Raw genomic sequence first — 16,823 nt, 5'->3', positions numbered from 1 at the left:
GAGAGATTTGTGTGAGATGTGAATTCTGAGCCCATACATGAATGTAAATGTCAGTTGGTTTTCTTGGGTACAGAGTTCAAAATTATTTTTCCTCAACATTAAAGGCATCACTTATCTCTTATTTAAGTGTTGATGATGGAAGAATAAGTCTTAATAATACCTCTTCATTTTTTTCAAAAGGACTTTTAAAAATGCACTTAATTTTTTTGAAGAATTTTAAATTTACAACAAAATTGAACAGAGGGTACAGTGATTTCTCATATACCCCTTCCTCTCCCTAGCCTCAACCAGTAGTATAGTCTCACATAAGGATGTACATTTGTTACAATTGATGAACCCACGCTGACACAGCATCACCACCCAGGGTCCAGGGTTAACCTTAGGGTTCACTCTGTGTTATACATTCTGTGGGTTTTGACAAATGTAAAATGACATTTATCCACAATTATAGTATCATACACAATAGTTTCACTATCATAAAAATCCCTGTGCTCCAGCTGTTAATCCCTCCCCCACCCTCAACCCCTGGCAACCACTGACATATTTTTTTTTTCATTTTTTAATTAACTTGACATTCAATATTATATTGGTTTCAGGTGTACAGTGTAGTAGTTAGACACTTACATATATAACTTACAAAGTGATCCCCCCGATAAGTCCAGTACATAGTTATTACAATATTATTGACTATATTACCTGTATTATACTTTATATGTCCATGACTATTTTGTAACTGCCAATTTGTACTTCTTAATCCCTTCAGCCCATTGGCTTTTTATTGTCTTCACTAGGGTCCCTCAGCCTGGCCCGGGCTGAAACTGGCTCTCCAACATCCCCTGAGGGGTCCCAGATTGTGAGAGGGCGCAGGCCAGGCTGAGGGATTCATGCACTGGGCCTTTAGTCTATATATATAAAAGCCTAGGTGACTGTTCAACCATTCGACTGTTAGCTATGATGCGCACTGACCACCAGGGGGCAGATGCTCCTACCGGTAGGTTACCTTGCTGCTGGGGTCCAGCCGATCGGGACTGGGTGAGACAGGCTGGACACACCCTGGAGTCCTCCCACGGTCCCTCCCCTGCCCCAATCATGCACCATTGGGGTTCCTCAGCCTGGCCTACGCCCTCTCGCAATTCAGGACCTCTCAGGACATGTTGGAGAGCTGCAGGCCAGGCCGAGGGACCCCACCGGTGCACAAATCCATACACTGGGCCTCTAGTATGCATAGAAGGTCTTTGGTTAATCTCTTCCCGCCCTCCTCCCTCCACCTCCCCTCTGAGATTCATCAGTTTGTTCCATGTTTCCATGCCTGTGGTTTCCGCTTCTGCGTTGAGAGTCTGACCCCTGGTGGTCAGTGTGCGTCATAGCTACCAGACAGTGGGCTGGTCAGCTGGTTGCTTAGGCTTTTATATGTATAGACTAGGGGCCCGGTGCGCGAAATTCGTGCACTGGGTGTGTGTGTGGGGGTGTCCCTCAGCCCAGCCTGCCCCCTCTCACATACTGGGAGCCCTCAGGCGTTGACCCCCATCACCCTCCAATCGCCTGATTGGCCCCTTGCCCAGGCCTGACGCCTCCGCCAGAGGTGTCAGGCTTGGACAGGGGACCCCCATCTCCCCACGATCACTGGCTCTGGCCCCCGCCCAGGCCTGAGGCCTCTGGCCCAGGAATCATGCCTGGGCAGGGGACCCCCATCTCCCTCTGATCGCTTGCTCCACCCCCCGCCCAAGCCTGACGCCTCTGACCCAGGCTTCAGGCCTGGGCAAGGGGACCATCATATCCCACCAATCCCCGGCTGCGCCCCCCACCCAGGCCTGATGCCTCGGCCAGAGGAGTTGACCCTCATCACCCTCCGATCACCAATCACCGGATCGGCCCCTTGACCAGGCCGGAGGCCTCTGGCAGAGGTGTCAGGCCTGGGCAGGGGACCCCCAGCTCCCTGCGGTTGCAGGCTCCGCCCCTGCCCAGGCCTAACACTTCTGGCCTAGGCGTCCGGCCCAGGCAGCAGGGACCCGCAATTGCAGCAGCCCCGCGATCGTGGGCTCCGCTTTAGGCCCAGGCAAGGGACCCCTAGCTCCCGGGACTGCCAGCTTCGACCGTGCCCAGCTCCCATCGCTTGCTCCACCCCTACTTCCTGCTATCACTGGCCAGGGCGGCCTTTGTCCTGCCCCCTAGCTCTTACCTCCCCCCTGGGTTTCCGATCACTGTCAGTGGCAGGGGGCTTCTTCCCGCTTTCCCTTTTGCCTCCCTGCATTGTGCCTACATATGCAAATTAACCGCCATCTTGTTGGCAGTTAATTTGCATATAGCCCTGATTAGCCAATGAAAAGGGTATCGTCGTATGCCAATTACCATTTTTCTCTTTTATTAGTGTAGATAGAAGATAGTTTTGCCTTTTCCAGAGTATCATATACTTAGACTCATACAGTAAGTAGTGTTATCAGATTGGTTCTTTCTTGATAATATGCACTTAAGGTTTGTCTGTCTTTTCATGGCTTGATATCTCATTTATTTTTTTTTAGTATGGAATGTATTCTATTGTTTGGACATAGTACAGTTTATTTACTCCCGACTGAAGGGATATCTTGGTTACTTCCAAGTTTTGGATGTTTTCAACTTGCTTGGGTTAATGTTAAATGTAAGATATCCTTCATTTTTATAGCTGAATAGTATTCCACTGTGTAAATGTACCTCTGCTTTTTTATCTACTGATGGGCAGTCGGGCTGTTTTCATATCTTATCTGTCACTAAATAATGCTGCTGTGAACATAGGGATGCATATATTCTTTCTGATTGATGTTTGGTATTCTTAAGATAGATTCCATTTTTAAGTTTTTGAGGAAACTCCATACTGTTTTCTACAATGGCTGCACCAGTCACTCATATACCAGCAGAGTATTAGGGTTCCCTTTTCTCTACATCCTCACCAGCACTTGCTGTTTCTTGATTTATTGATGATAGCCATCCTGGCAGGAATGAGGTGCTACCTCGTTGTAATTTTAATTTGCCTCTCTCTGATGATTGATGTTGAGCATTTTTCCATATGCCTGTTGGCCATTTGTGTGTCCTCTTTAGAGAAGTGTCTGTTCAGATCCTTTGCCCAGTTTTTAATTGGATTGTTTTCCTGCCTTTGATGCCTTCAGGTGTATTCTTTTTAAAAAATATATTTTTATTGATTTCAGAGAGGAAGGAGAGGGAGAGATAGAAACATCAATGATGAGAGCTCAGAGGCCCTGTTCCACTAACACGAGTGAGTGGCATTGTCACTGCACACAAACAGGCACAAGAAAGCTGTCGTTGTATCAGACAGCCCCACATTTCAGACTGCCACGTGGCAGACAAGGCTGAGGGTGTTCTGTGCAGTAGCTCATTTAATCCTTGTAGCAGTCCTAGAACGTACAAGTACTGCTATCACTGGGCTCGGGGAGCCTCTGTGAATGAACCCTAGTGGCAGAGTCGAGGCTTGGTCCTCAATACTGTGTACTCTCAGAGGCACATCTGCAAATCAACAAGTAGATTGCTCACAGGCACATACAAAACTCTGGGGATGCGTGATTGGGAGGACACCATGGGCAGGGCCGTCAGGCAGCCCATGATAATGTCACAGGTGATATGAAGACCCTCCCCACCCCAGCCGTCGTGGGGTACCCAGCCTACGTGACTACCTGAGCGTGGGGCCAGTGTATCCCGTGGGTTGGGTATTTGCTTTCTCCCCAGCTGTTGCTGCTGGGAGGGGCCTGAGCCTCTTAGGAAAAATGGCTGTTAGGGTTCGGTAGTGGGGTGGGGGGGCTAATTGCAGGCCTCCTGGCCATCTCTTTTCCATGTCTCCCACCCCAGCCTCTCCTCAGGCAACTCCAGTCCCCGCTGCCCTCTCTCCACAGACGCCTCAGGTCAGTGCCTGCAAATAAAAATCCCGTGCCCTGGGTTTTTTGTTTTTAACAAAACAAACCAAAAAGTGTCTTTATATCTGACTGTGTTTTATGGTCCAGAATGTATGTGATCTATCTTGATGAATACTCCTCAGGAACTTGAGAAGGTGATGTTGGATAAAGTAGGTGATAGATATCAGCTATTCACTTGAACCATATCCTAGTTGGATCTGTCCATTTATGTGTGATAAAGAGGTATCGAAGTCTTCTGACTATGATAATGGATTTTCTTCTATTACTCCTTGTAGTTCTGTCAGTTTTGCCTCCTATAGTTTGATGCTCTCTTCTTAGGTATGTATACATCCAGGATTGTTATGTAATATTGGAGAATTGACATCTTTGTCAGAGTGAAATGCTTTTATCCCCAGTGACATTTCCTTGCTCTGAAATCTCTTTCTGATATTAATATAGCTGTGCCTGCTTTCTTTTGATCACTGTTAGCATGGCATATCTTTCCCATTTCTTTGTTTTTAATGTAAATGTATCTTTTTAAAAAAATATTTTGTTATTAATTTCAGAGAGGGAGAGAGAGAGAGAAGTATCAATGATGATTGGATGCCTACTACATGCCCCCCTAGGGGATTGAGCCCACAACCTGGGCATGTGCCCTTGACTGGAATCAAAACCTGGAACCCTTTAGTCTACAGGCTGGCACTCTATCCACTGAGCCAAACCAGCTAGGGCTAAAGTGTATTTCTTATAGACAGCATACAGTGTGGCTTTGTTTTTTGATGGAGTATGACAATCTGTTTTAATTGGTGTATTTAGGCCACTGGTATTTAAGTTGATTGTTGGATTAGTATTTGCCATATTTGCTACTGTATCCTATTTGCCATTGCTTCTTCCAGTTTTTGTCTTCTAATCATTTTCTGCCTTTTATGGTTTTAATTGAGCATCTCTCTATATAAAAGCCTAAGTGACCGCCTGACCATCTGACGCGCACTGACCACCAGGAGGCAGATGCTCAACGCAGGAGCTGCCAAGCTGTGGTGACTTGGTAGCTGCGGTTCTCGGGTGACACACCTGGAACCAGAGAGGAGAGAGCCCGATTTTGGGATGTGTCACTTGAGGACACCCTCTCACAATCTGTACCCCTCAGGGGATGTCGGAGAGCTGTTTTCAGCCCAGTCCCTGCAGGCCAGGCTGAGGGACTCCACCGGTGCATGAATCTGTGCACCAGGCCTCTAGTTTTACATAATTCCGTGTTTTTTTTTTAGCATGTCAGTTACCATTGGTCCTTGAACAGTGTGGATTTAACTATACAGGTCCACTTATACATGGATTTTTTTTTTCTACTAAATACTGTAAATGTATTTTACAACTTCTTTAATACCATTTTCTCTACGGTATTATAAAAATACAGAATACAAAACATACATAATATAACTATATAATATAAAGAGTGTTGAGTCTTTATGTTATTGATAAGGCTTCTGATCAACAGTAGGATATTAGTAGTTAGTTTTGGGGGAGTCAGGAGTTAATATGTGGATTTTGGGCTCTGTGGAGTGTTGGCTATCCTAACCCCACCATTGTTCAAGGGTCAACTGTATATGCTTTTAAAAAACTTTTTTAACCCTATAATTTTCAGTGTACGTTTACTATTCCAAATCCACTTTAACATTGCAGTACTTCAATGGTAGTAACAGTACCTTTTAATACAAAATATTCTAATTCCTTCTCTGATCCATTTGCTAATATTATTTTGAACAAAATGTTATCCATTCAGTTTTAAATAAGAAAAATTAAAGTTTATTTTATTTTCATTTATTCCATAACTTGGCTATTGTAAATAATGCTGCAATGAACATAGGGGTGCATATGTCCTTTTGAATTAGTGTTATGGATTTCTTTGGATAAATATCCAAAAGTGGGATTACTGGGTCATATGGTAATTCTATTTTTAATTTTTTAAGGAACTTCTATATTATTTTCCACTAGGGGCCCAGTGCACGAATTCGTGCACCTTGAAAGGAACTGTGGGCCGCGAGGCTGCAGTGGGCACAGGGGCGGGTCTTGGCCCATCCTCCGCTCACCCGCCCAGCCCCTCCCACTGCTGCCCTGGTCCCCTCTCTGCCGGTATCCCCGCTCCCGCTGTGGCTGCTCCCATACACTGACGGCACTGGCCCCGCTCGCACCCGCTGAAGGCACAGAGTGATTGGGGCTGGTGCCAGCAGCGGGTGTGAGCAGAGGCTGCTACCCCAATCACTCTTCAGGAGCAGGGAGAGGTGGAAAAGCCCTCAGGGGCGATCGGGGCCAGCAGCTGCCACTCGCACCCGCTGACGGGGCTGAGCAATCGGGACCGGTGCTGGCAGTGAGTGTGAGTGGCAGCTCCAGTGCCGGCTGCGGATGTGAGGAGGGCTGTCGCCAGCGGTGGGTGCAAGAGGCAGCTGCCAGCCCCAATTGCCCCTCAGGAGCAGGGGGAGGTGGAGAAGCCCTGAGAGGCGATCAGGGCCAGCAGCGGGTGGGAGCGGGCCGGCATGGACACCAGGTGCAAGCACCGGACTGGACCACGGTGCATGGGAGCAAACAATTTTCAGTAATCACCAGAAGCTCTCCCCATGACAGTGATCAGTGCCCTGCCTTGGTCTGGCAACCCCACTCACCTGTTCCACCATCCCACTGTGGCAGACACCTCCATGTTCCGGGTGCACCCCCTGGTGGTCAGTGCACGTCATAGCAACCAGTTGTTCAGTTCTGCTGTTCAGTCTACAGTGGGGCCTTGACTTAAGAGTTTAATTTGTTCCGTGACGGAGCTCGTAACTCAGATTACTCATATGTCAAATCAAGAAGTGAACGAGGGAGAACCAAGATGGCGGCATAGGTTAACGCCGGAGTTTGCTGCTTTGAACAACTACTTCAAAAGTGAAACCAAAAAACGGAAGGGACATCACCCAGAACCACAGGAACGCTGGCTGAGTGGAAGTCCTACAACTAGGAGGAAAGAGAAACGCACAGGGACACTCAGAGGAGGCTCAGTGCTGAAGTCAAATTCTGAGGTGCGGAGTGCGCGCACGGAGCGGGCTGGCGGTGGAGGGCGCGGTTGGCGTTTTCAATCGGGAGGGAGTCGCAGACTCTGAGCTGCAGATACAGGCGAGTCTTTAGGGACCCAGACTCGAGCGGGAGAAGCGGGACTGTCTGGCTTCGGTCAGAGCCAATGCGGCTTTCTCTCCCAGCTTTGCAGCGGGTGCTGGGACTCAGAGAGGCAGAGCCCCTGGGGACAGGACTGAGAGCCGCCATAACTGCTCTCTCCGGCCCACCCTGTTGATCCTGTGCGACCCGCCCTGCCCAAGCCCTGCACACAGGCATTTGCCGGATAGCCTCAGGCAAAGGCTAGATTAGCACCTCCCTAGAGGACAGAAGTTCTCTCACTGCTGACACAGCTGATTCTCATAGCCACTTGGCCTGGAGGTCAAACCCTCCCTGGAATTAGCTACAACAATCAAGATTTAACTATAAGACTTCGAACAAAGACCACTAGGGGGTGCACCAAGGAAGCATAACAAAATGCGGAGACAAAGAAACAGGACAAAATTGTCAATGGAAGATATAGAGTTCAGAACCACACTTTTAAGGTCTCTCAAGAACTGTTTAGAAGCTGCCGATAAACTTAATGAGATCTACACGAAAACTAATAAGACCCTCGATCTTATATTGGGGAACCAACTAGAAATTAAGCATACACGGACTGAAATAACGAATATTATACAGACGCCCGACAGCAGACCAGAGGAGCGCAAGAATCAAGTCAATGATTTGAAATGCGAGGAAGCAAAAAACATCCAACCGGAAAAGCAAAATGAAAAAAGAATCCAAAAATGCGAGGATAGTATAAGGAGTCTCTGGGACAGCTTCAAGCGTACCAACATCAGAATTATAGGGGTGCCAGAAGATGAGAGAGAGCAAGATATTGAAAACCTATTTGAAGAAATAATGACAGAAAACTTCCCCCACCTGGTGAAAGAAATGGACTTACAGGTCCAAGAAGCGCGGAGAACCCCAAACAAAAGGAATCCAAAGAGGACCACACCAAGACACATCATCATTAAAATGCCAAGAGCAAAAGATAAAGAGAGAATCTTAAAAACAGCAAGAGAAAGAAACTCAGTTACCTACAAGGGAATACCCATACGACTGTCAGCTGATTTCTCAACAGAAACTTTGCAGGCCAGAAGGGAGTGGCAAGAAATATTCAAAGTGATGAATACCAAGAACCTACAACCAAGATTACTTTATCCAGCAAAGCTATCATTCAGAATTGAAGGTCAGATAAAGAGCTTCACAGATAAGGAAAAGCTAAAGGAGTTCATCACCACCAAACCAGGATTATATGAAATGCTGAAAGGTATCCTTTAAGAAGAGGAAGAAGAAGAAAAAGGTAAAGATACAAATTATGAACAACAAATATGCATCTATCAACAAATGAATCTAAGAATCAAGTGAATAAATAATCTGATGAACAGAATTCTGTTGATTATAATAGAATCAGGGACATAGAAAGGGAATGGACTGACTATTCTTGGGGGGGAAAGGAGTGTGGGAGATGTGGGAAGAGATTGGACAAAAATCGTGCACCTATGGATGAGGACAGTGGGTGGGGAGTGAGGGCAGAGGGTGGGGAGGGAACTGGGAGGAGGGGAGTTATGGGGGGGGGGGGAAAGAGGAACAAATGTAATAATCTGAACAATAAAGATTTAATTTAAAAAAAAAGAAAAAAAAAAGAAGTGAACGAGTGAGACATGTGATGCTGAGCTGATGTTGTGGCGTTCACTGTGACGTTTGCTGCGCCAACTAGCGGTGGGGTATCTGAAGCTGGCTCGTAACCCGAATTTTAGCTCGCAACTCAAAGCAAAAAATCAACTGAGAGACGGTTCATATCTCGAAAAACTCGTTAGTCACGACACTCGTAAGTCAAGGCCCCACTGTATTTTCATATTCAGGTTATATATATATATATATATATATATATATATATATATATATATATATATATATATATAGATGGTGGCTGTACCAATTTGTAATCTCACTTTTTCAGTAGTTAATGAGCACCTGGTGTTTGTTGATTTATTGATAATATCTATCCTGATAGGTGTGAGGTGGTATCTCATTGTGGTTTTGATTTGCATTTCCCTCTTGATTGGTGATGTTGAGCATCTTTTCATATGTCTATTGTCCATCTGTATGTCTTCTTTGGGGAAAAATGTCTATTCAGGTCCTGTTTTGTTTGTTTTTGTTTTTTGGTGCTCAGGTGTATATTTGGGGATTAACTCCATATTGGATGTATCACTTATGAATAAGTTCCTTTCCCATTTAGTGGGTTGTCTTTTGTTTTGTTAATGGTTTCCTTTGATCTGCAAAAACATTTTTAGTTTATTTTTTCTTTTGTTTTTCTTGCCTGAGGAAACATATTTAAAAAAAATACTGCAAAGAGCGATGGCAAAGAGTTACTGCCTATGCTTTCTTCAAGGAGTCCTATGATTTCAGGTATTACATTGAAGTCTTTAATCCATTTTTAGTTTATCCTTGTATAGGTTGTAAGAAAGTGATCTAGTTTCTTTTTTTTTTTTTTTGCACTTATCTGTCCAGTTTTCCCAGTATCATTTGTTGGAGAGACTAATCTTATCGCCATTGTATTTTCTTGCCTCCATTGCCATAGATTACTGACCATATAAGTGTGGGTTTATTTCTGGGCTATTCTGTTCCATTGATCTATGTGTCTGTTTTTATGCCAATACCATGCTGTTTCGATTACTGTAGACTTATAATATCTTATCTAATAATAGACAAACATGTAAATTGACCATCCCTCTGCTATGCTCACCAGCCAATCAGGAGAGTATGCAAATTAACCCAACAAAGATGGCGGTTAATTTGCATAGAATTGTGTCTAGTATTACCTTATAATCCTTTGCTTTTTTGTGATGTTTATTGTCACTTTTTTTTCATTTCTGATTTTACTTATTTGGGTCCCCCTCTCTTTTTTTCTGGATGAGTTTGGCTAAAGGTATATCAATGCTGTTCATCTTTTCAAAGAACCTGCTCTTGGTTTCCTTGACCTTGTTTTGTTTTGTTTGTTTATTTAAACTATTGCATTTACTTCTACTCTAAAATTATTATTTCGTTCCTTCTACTCACTTTTAGGTTTTAAAGTTCTTTGTCTAGCTCCTTTAGGTGAAAGTTTAGATAGAATATTTGAGATTTTTCTTGTTTCTTGAGGTAGGCTTGTATTACTATAAATTTCCTTCTCAGGACTCTTTGGCTGTATCCCATTGATTTTGGGGTCATTGTGTTTTTAGTTTTCTTCTTGTAATGGATTTCTAGTTTCATACCATTGTCATGAAAGAATGTGCTTGATGTGACGTCAGTCTCCGAATTTATTGAGACTTGTTTTGTAGCCAAATATGTGGTCTGTCCTGGAAAATGTTCCATGTGCACTTGAAAAGAATATATGTTTTGCTTTTGGGTGAAATGTCCTAAATATATCAGTTAAATCCATTTGGCCTAATATGTCATTTAAGGCCACTGTTTCCTTGTTGATTTTCTTGATGAAGTATTTATTGATATCAATGGAGAAGTCCCCTATTATTATTATATTTCTGTCAATCTCCTCCTTTCTGTCCATTAATAATTGCTTTATGTATTTGTGCTCCTATATTGGGTATGCAGATGTTTACAAGAGTTAAATTGTTGGATTGATCTCTTTATCATTATGAAATGTCCTTTTTTGTCCCTTGTTATAGCCTTTGTTTTAAAGTCCATTTTGTCTGAAATCAGTAGTTACTCCAGCTTATTTTTTCATTTCTGTTTTTATGCAATATAATTTTTACTTTCATTCAGCCTGTGTGTGACTTTTGATCTGAAGAGGATCTCTTGTAGACAGCGTATATACATGTCTTGTTTGTTGGGTTTTTTTCAGCCTATCCAGCCACTCTATGTCTTTTGATTGGAGCATTTAATCCATTTACACTTAAAATGGTTATTGCCATTTTATTGTTTTCTGATTGTTTTTGTAGTTCTCTTTCTTTTTCTTATTCTCTTACTCTCTTGTATGTATGTGACTTTCTGTAGTGTTGCTTTTGGATTCTTTTCTATTTCTTTTGTATATCCTTACAGAATTTTAGATTGTGGTTACCATATGCTTCATATATACTCAGCTATGTTTGAAAACATTCTAAAATCAATACAATTTTATTCACTCTTTATATGTTTATGTTTTTGACACTATTTTTACTTACTTTCTGTGTGCTTATGTATATCCCTTTATTTATTGTTGAAATTACCCATCGTCTTCCAACTTTTATCTTTCCTTTTTTAAATCTTTATTGTTGAGAGTATTACAGATGCCCCCCCCCCCCCCCCCCCCCCCCGCCACACACACACACACACATTACCTCCTCCTCTACCTGGTTCCCACCCCACTGCAGGCCTTCACTGCCCTATTGTCTGTGTCCATGGGTAATGCACATATGCATATAAATTCTTTGGTTAATCTCTATCCTCCTCCTCCCACCCACCTTCCCTCTGAGATTCCTCAATCTGTTCCATGTTTTCATGCTTCTGGTTCTATTTTTTTTTTAAATATATTTTTATTGATTTCAGAGAGGGGAGAAGGAGAGAGAGATAGAAACATTAATGATGAGAGGGAATCTTTGATTGGCTGCCTCCTACACGTCCCCTACTGGTGATCAAGCCAGCAACCCCAGCACGTGCCCTTGACCAGAATCTAACCTGGGACCCTTTAGTCTCAGGCTGACGCTCTATCCACCGAGCCAAATGGCTAGGGCATTTCTGGTTCTCTTTTATTTGTCAGTTTATTTTGTTCATTAGATTCCTTGTTCGGTTTTGTTTTGTTTTGGTTTTTTGATTTTTTAAAAAATATATATTTTACTGATTTTTTACAGAGAGGAAGGGAGAGAGATAGAGAGTCAGAAACATCAATGAGAGAGAAACATCGATCAGCTGCCTCCTGCACATCTCCTACTGAGGATGTGCCCGCAACCCAGGTACATGCCCTTGACCAGAATCGAACCTGGGACCCTTCAGTCCGCAGGCCGACGCTCTATCCACTGAGCCAAACCGGTTTCGGCGGTTTTTTGATTTTTAAGTTCAATTGTTGATAGATATGTATTTATTGCCATTTTATTGTTCATATTTTTTATCCTTCTTTTTCTTACGAATACCCTTCAACATTTCATGTAATAATGGTTTGGTGGTAATGAACACCTTTAGCTTTTTCTTTTCTGAGAATATCTTTATCTGACCTTTAATTCTAAATGATAGCTTTGCTGGGTTGAGTAATCTTTGTTCTAAGTTCTTGCTTTTTATCACTTTGAATATTTCTTGCCATTCCCTTTTGGCCTGCATTGTTTCTGTTCAGAAATTAGCTGACAGTCCTATGGGTGCTTCTGTGTAGGTAACTAGCTGCTTTTCTCTTGCTGCTTTTAAGATTCTCTCTTTGTCTTTAGCCTTTGGCATTTTAATTATGATGTGTCTTGGCACCTCCTTGGTTTCCTCTTTTTTGGTTCTTTGCTTCCTGGACTTGCAAGTCTTTTTCTTTCAACAGGTAGGGGAAGTTTTCTGTCATTATTTCTTCAAATAGGTTTTCAATATCTTGTTCTCTTTCTCCTCTTTCTGGTACCCCGATAATGCTAATGTTGGTATGCTTAAAGTTGTCCAGGTGGCTCCTTACACTATATTTTTGGGTTCTTTTTTCTTTTTGCTCTTTGGATTAGGTGTTTTGTGCTTCCTCATATTCCAAATTGTTGATTTGATTCTTGAAATCCTCTACTCTACTGTTGCATCCCTGTAAGTAATTCTTTGTATCAGTTAGTACATGCTTAATTTCTGACTGGTCCTTTTTCATGTCTTTGACATTCTCATTAAGATCCTTGAAAGTCTCACTAAGTCCCTTGAAGCTCTCATTACTAGTAAGCTCCTTGAGCATCCTTATAATCATAGTTTTGAACTTTGTATCTAATAGTTTGCTTGCTTCCATTTCATTTAGTTCTTTTTCTGGAGACTTCTTATGTTCTTTCCTTTGGGACATGTTTCTTTGTTTCTGCATTTTGCCTACTTCTCTGTGTATGTTTCTATGTATTAAGTGGAGCTGCTATATCTCCTGGACTTGGTAGAGTGGCCTTGTGTACTAGGTGTCCTATAGAGCCCAGTGGCTCAGCCTCTCCTCATCTGAGCTGGGAACTCTATGTGTGCCTCTTTGTGGGCTGTGGGCACTGTCTTGTTGTAATTGAGCCTTGATTGCTGTTGGTGTCACTGGGAGGAATTGACTTCCGGGCCCATTGGCTGTGAGGACCAGCTGGGAATACAGTGGAAGAGCAGCTGTGCAGGAGATACCCCTAAGGAGTAGGATTTGCTTCAGTCGGGCTTTGGTGCTCACTGAGTCTGCCCCTTGAGTGTGTCACTTGTGGATGTGTAGAGTTGTAATATGGTGTGGTCTGAAGTTAGCCACCTGGCAGGAACTACAGAGAGATCTGCAGCTCCCTTCTGTCTGTATCAGGTTTAGAAGTGCCCAGCCGAGGCCCAGTTGTAAAGCAAGGCAGGCTGGTGCTAGTGCTAGATCTTGGGCCTTTTATTGATAGGTTTGGGACACGCTGACACCAGCTGCAGCTTGTTTGAGAGATTTTAGCAAAGTCTGAAGCCTGAGCCAGGACAGGACATTCATATGAAAAAGCTGCTGCAAGCAGATTGGGGTGGGGGTCGGGGGTCAAATCACCAAGGCAGGGCCAATAGTGTGAGCCAGGTTGATGGAGACACATATGGTGCCTGTCAGTCAGCTCTTGGCAGGGGAGGTCTCAGTATAGGAGCAATGACTTCTGCGAGCACTTTTGTCTGGGAGGTAGCTGCCCCCAAGTTCTTGCCCTGATGTCAGACAATTTAGTTCCTCCAAGTATATTCCTGGATCTTTTCAGGCTGCTGCCCCAGTGCTGGAGCTCAGAGGGAGTGAGTCTAAGTCCTTGCACTGGCCCTTTAAGAGGAACTGCTGGGAGGGATGCTGTCAGCCTCCGTGTCACTCAGTCACAATCCCTGCTGGTTTTTACATCTTGAAGTTACAGGGACTTTTCTTCCCTGCACTGAGTCCCTGGGCTGGGTGTCTGGTGTGGGGCTGGGACCCCTTGTTCCTCACAGGAGGCCTCCGTAGCCAAGATAGCTTCCTGATTAAAAGAACATCATGCCTCCACCCCTCCTACCACTCAGTGTGCTTTCTTTATTTCTCTAGTTGTAGGACTTCCTTCCAGCTAGATTTCAGGTGATTCTGAATGATGCTTGTTCTGTATTTTAGTTGTAATTTTGATGTGGTTGTGGGAGTATGTGAGTATCACATTTATCTATGCTGCCATCTTGGTTTCCTCCCTCCTTTTGCCTTTCAACCTTTGTACTAGGTTTGTAATTGGCTAATCCAATGCTTTTACTAAGTGTTGCCCTTTGTCGCAATTTTTTTCTTCCGTGTATATATGTATATTTTTTCATTGATTCTAAAGAGAGGGGTAGGAAGAGGGAAAGAGAGAGAAATATTTATTTGAGAGAGAAACATAAACCAGCCACCTCTTGTACAGGTCCCAAATGGGATAGAACCCAAAACCTGGGCATATGCCCTGACTGAACTTGAATCCACAAGAAAAATACATGATCTGAAATTTTTTAAAAATTACTAAATGTGATTAATAGCAGATTAGACTCCATGGATAAAAAGTATCCAAGATGGAACAACACCACCACCAACAACAACAAAAAAGAACTGGGAAAATGAATAGCCTCAGTGATCTTTTGGATACATAACGTAAATGAAACTGGATTTCACGAAAGAGAGGACAGAGGCATAAACGAAAAAACAAATCTGAAACATATAACCGCAGAAATTTTCCAGATGTGGTAAGTATACAACCATACACCTTACAAGATCAACATAACCAAAGGAAGATAAAAAAAAAAAACACAAGAAAAACCATGCCAAGGCACATCCTAATCAAATTTCTGAAAACCATTGATAAAGTATTTTTAAAGCAGTCGAAGAATAATAGATACTAAAAATAGAGAAACAGAAAATACTAATTCCAGATTTGTTGTCAGAAACCAGGTAAGCCAGAAAACAGTGCACTAAATCTTTAAGGTGCTGCTGAAAAAAACCCCACAAAGCATTCTACCTGTGAACTCAGCATACCCTATTCAGCAAATACCTTACAACTGCACAACCCTTTGGTTCATGGGATGGCACTCCAGCCACCACTGAGCCAGGGCTTTTGTTTGTGTGTATGTTTTAAATTGATTTTAGAGATAGAGGAAGGGAGAGAAATAGAGAGGTAGAAACATCCATTGGGGATAAACATTGATTGGCTACCTCTTGCATGCCCCCTACTGGGGATCGAATCTATCAAAGACATTCTTCATTTTTGTTAGATGCTTTTGATCTCTACCATGTCCTTTTGATTTTTTGTATGATCTTTATCTCCTTTTCTTCATGCTGTCTACCTTTTCATTGGAGCCTTTACCATATTATTCATAGTTGCGTTAAATTTCTAGTCTGATAATTCCAACTTTGCCATATCTAAGCCTGCTTCAGATTCCTGCTCTGTCTCTTCAAATTGTGCCTTTTGCCTTTTAATATGCCTAACAATTTTTTGTAAGCCAGACATGATGTACTGGGTAAAGGAACTCCAGTGAATGGGCCTTTAGTGAGGTGGTGGTGAGGTGTAAGGGAAGGGGGAAGAGATACATTCTGTAATGCTGTGATTAGGTCTCTGTCTTTCAGTGAGTCTATCACTGGGCTGTGACCTTCACAAGTGCTTCTCTGTATCCTCCCCCTTATGTGAGACAGGACTGCATGGGGGCTAGAGAGCTGGGTATTTACCTGTCCTCAGCTCAGTTAGGCTGTGATAAAATAGTTTCTTTTGAGGGCAGGCCCAGTTTAGAACAGAATGTTATGGTATATTTCAAAGGGGGTACTTTTCCCCTCCCTCTGCTGGAAGCAGGAGGGGATTTTTCAGTGATCTTCACTGTGAGAACCTGATAGTGAGATCCTGGAGATAAAACTCTCCCGTGACTGTATTTCTCTGGAGTTTTTACCTCTTAGACTTATACACTGAGCCTCCAGCGGTTGGTCAATTACTTTTTGGGATTTCCTCCCCCAGCACTGGTTTCCTGGAGGCTCTTCTGAATGAGTTGTGAATCTGTGTCAGGGGTCCTCAAACTACGGCCCGCGGGCCGCATGCAAATACAAATATTGTATTTGTTTCCGTTTTGTTTTTTTACTTCAAAATAAGATATGTGCAGTGTGCATAGCAATTTGTTCATAGTTTTTTTAAACTATAGTCCAGCCCTCCAACAATCTGAGGGACAGTGAACTGGCCCCCTGTTTAAAAAGTTAGAGGACCCCTGATCTGTGTATTTGCTTGTCTGTTTCTCTAGTTTTGGGTCAGCAGTTTGCTCTGTGACCTCACTTCTTTGGCCAACCTATGAAGAGTTGTTGATTTTTCAGCTTGTTCAGCTCTTGTTAGGACAGAGTAACGACTTCCAAGTTCTTAACATACTGTACTGGAAACAAGAAGTTCTCTCTGTTCTTTTTGATTTCAAGAACTTTTGTTTTCCCTTTTCATAGCCTCTTGTTCCCATTTATGACTGTAGTATCTTCAGTTCCTTGAGAATACCGATCCTTTCATTCATCTTTGTAGTTCTTGGACCATTTTGTGAACAGTGGTGCTACTGGTTTCCATCTTTCTCAGTTCTACCACTGAGGTTATGTGACTGTTGATCATTGTCCATTCATACCTAAGAATTAAGAATGAATTATGAATGGCTTACCTTTTTCTTGAGTGGTCAATAGAAAATTGTTTCTGCCATGCTACTCCTGTAAATGGGAAGGTCAACCTTGTGGGGATGTGT

General features: G+C 43.1%; 1 protein-coding gene across 3 annotated transcripts in view; it reads left to right on the top strand.

The window, feature by feature from the left end:
• SPIN1 (spindlin 1) overlaps positions 1–16,823 on the top strand; it is a 94,925-nt gene that overhangs the window by 50,842 nt on the left and 27,260 nt on the right. Inside the window, exon 1 of one of the 3 annotated variants that reach the window (XM_059656376.1) lies at positions 3,838–3,887. The exons of the other annotated variants lie outside the window; for them this stretch is intronic. The gene's annotated coding sequence lies outside the window, so the exon portion shown is untranslated. Of the gene's footprint in view, positions 1–3,837; positions 3,888–16,823 lie in introns of those variants that run through there. 3 annotated transcript variants of the gene reach the window in all.

This window comes from Myotis daubentonii, chromosome 11 (genome assembly GCF_963259705.1).
Source record: "Myotis daubentonii chromosome 11, mMyoDau2.1, whole genome shotgun sequence".
Lineage (NCBI taxonomy): Eukaryota > Metazoa > Chordata > Mammalia > Chiroptera > Vespertilionidae > Myotis > Myotis daubentonii.
Note: the sequence above shows the minus strand (reverse complement) of the source record. Positions and strands in the feature narration are given on the sequence as shown.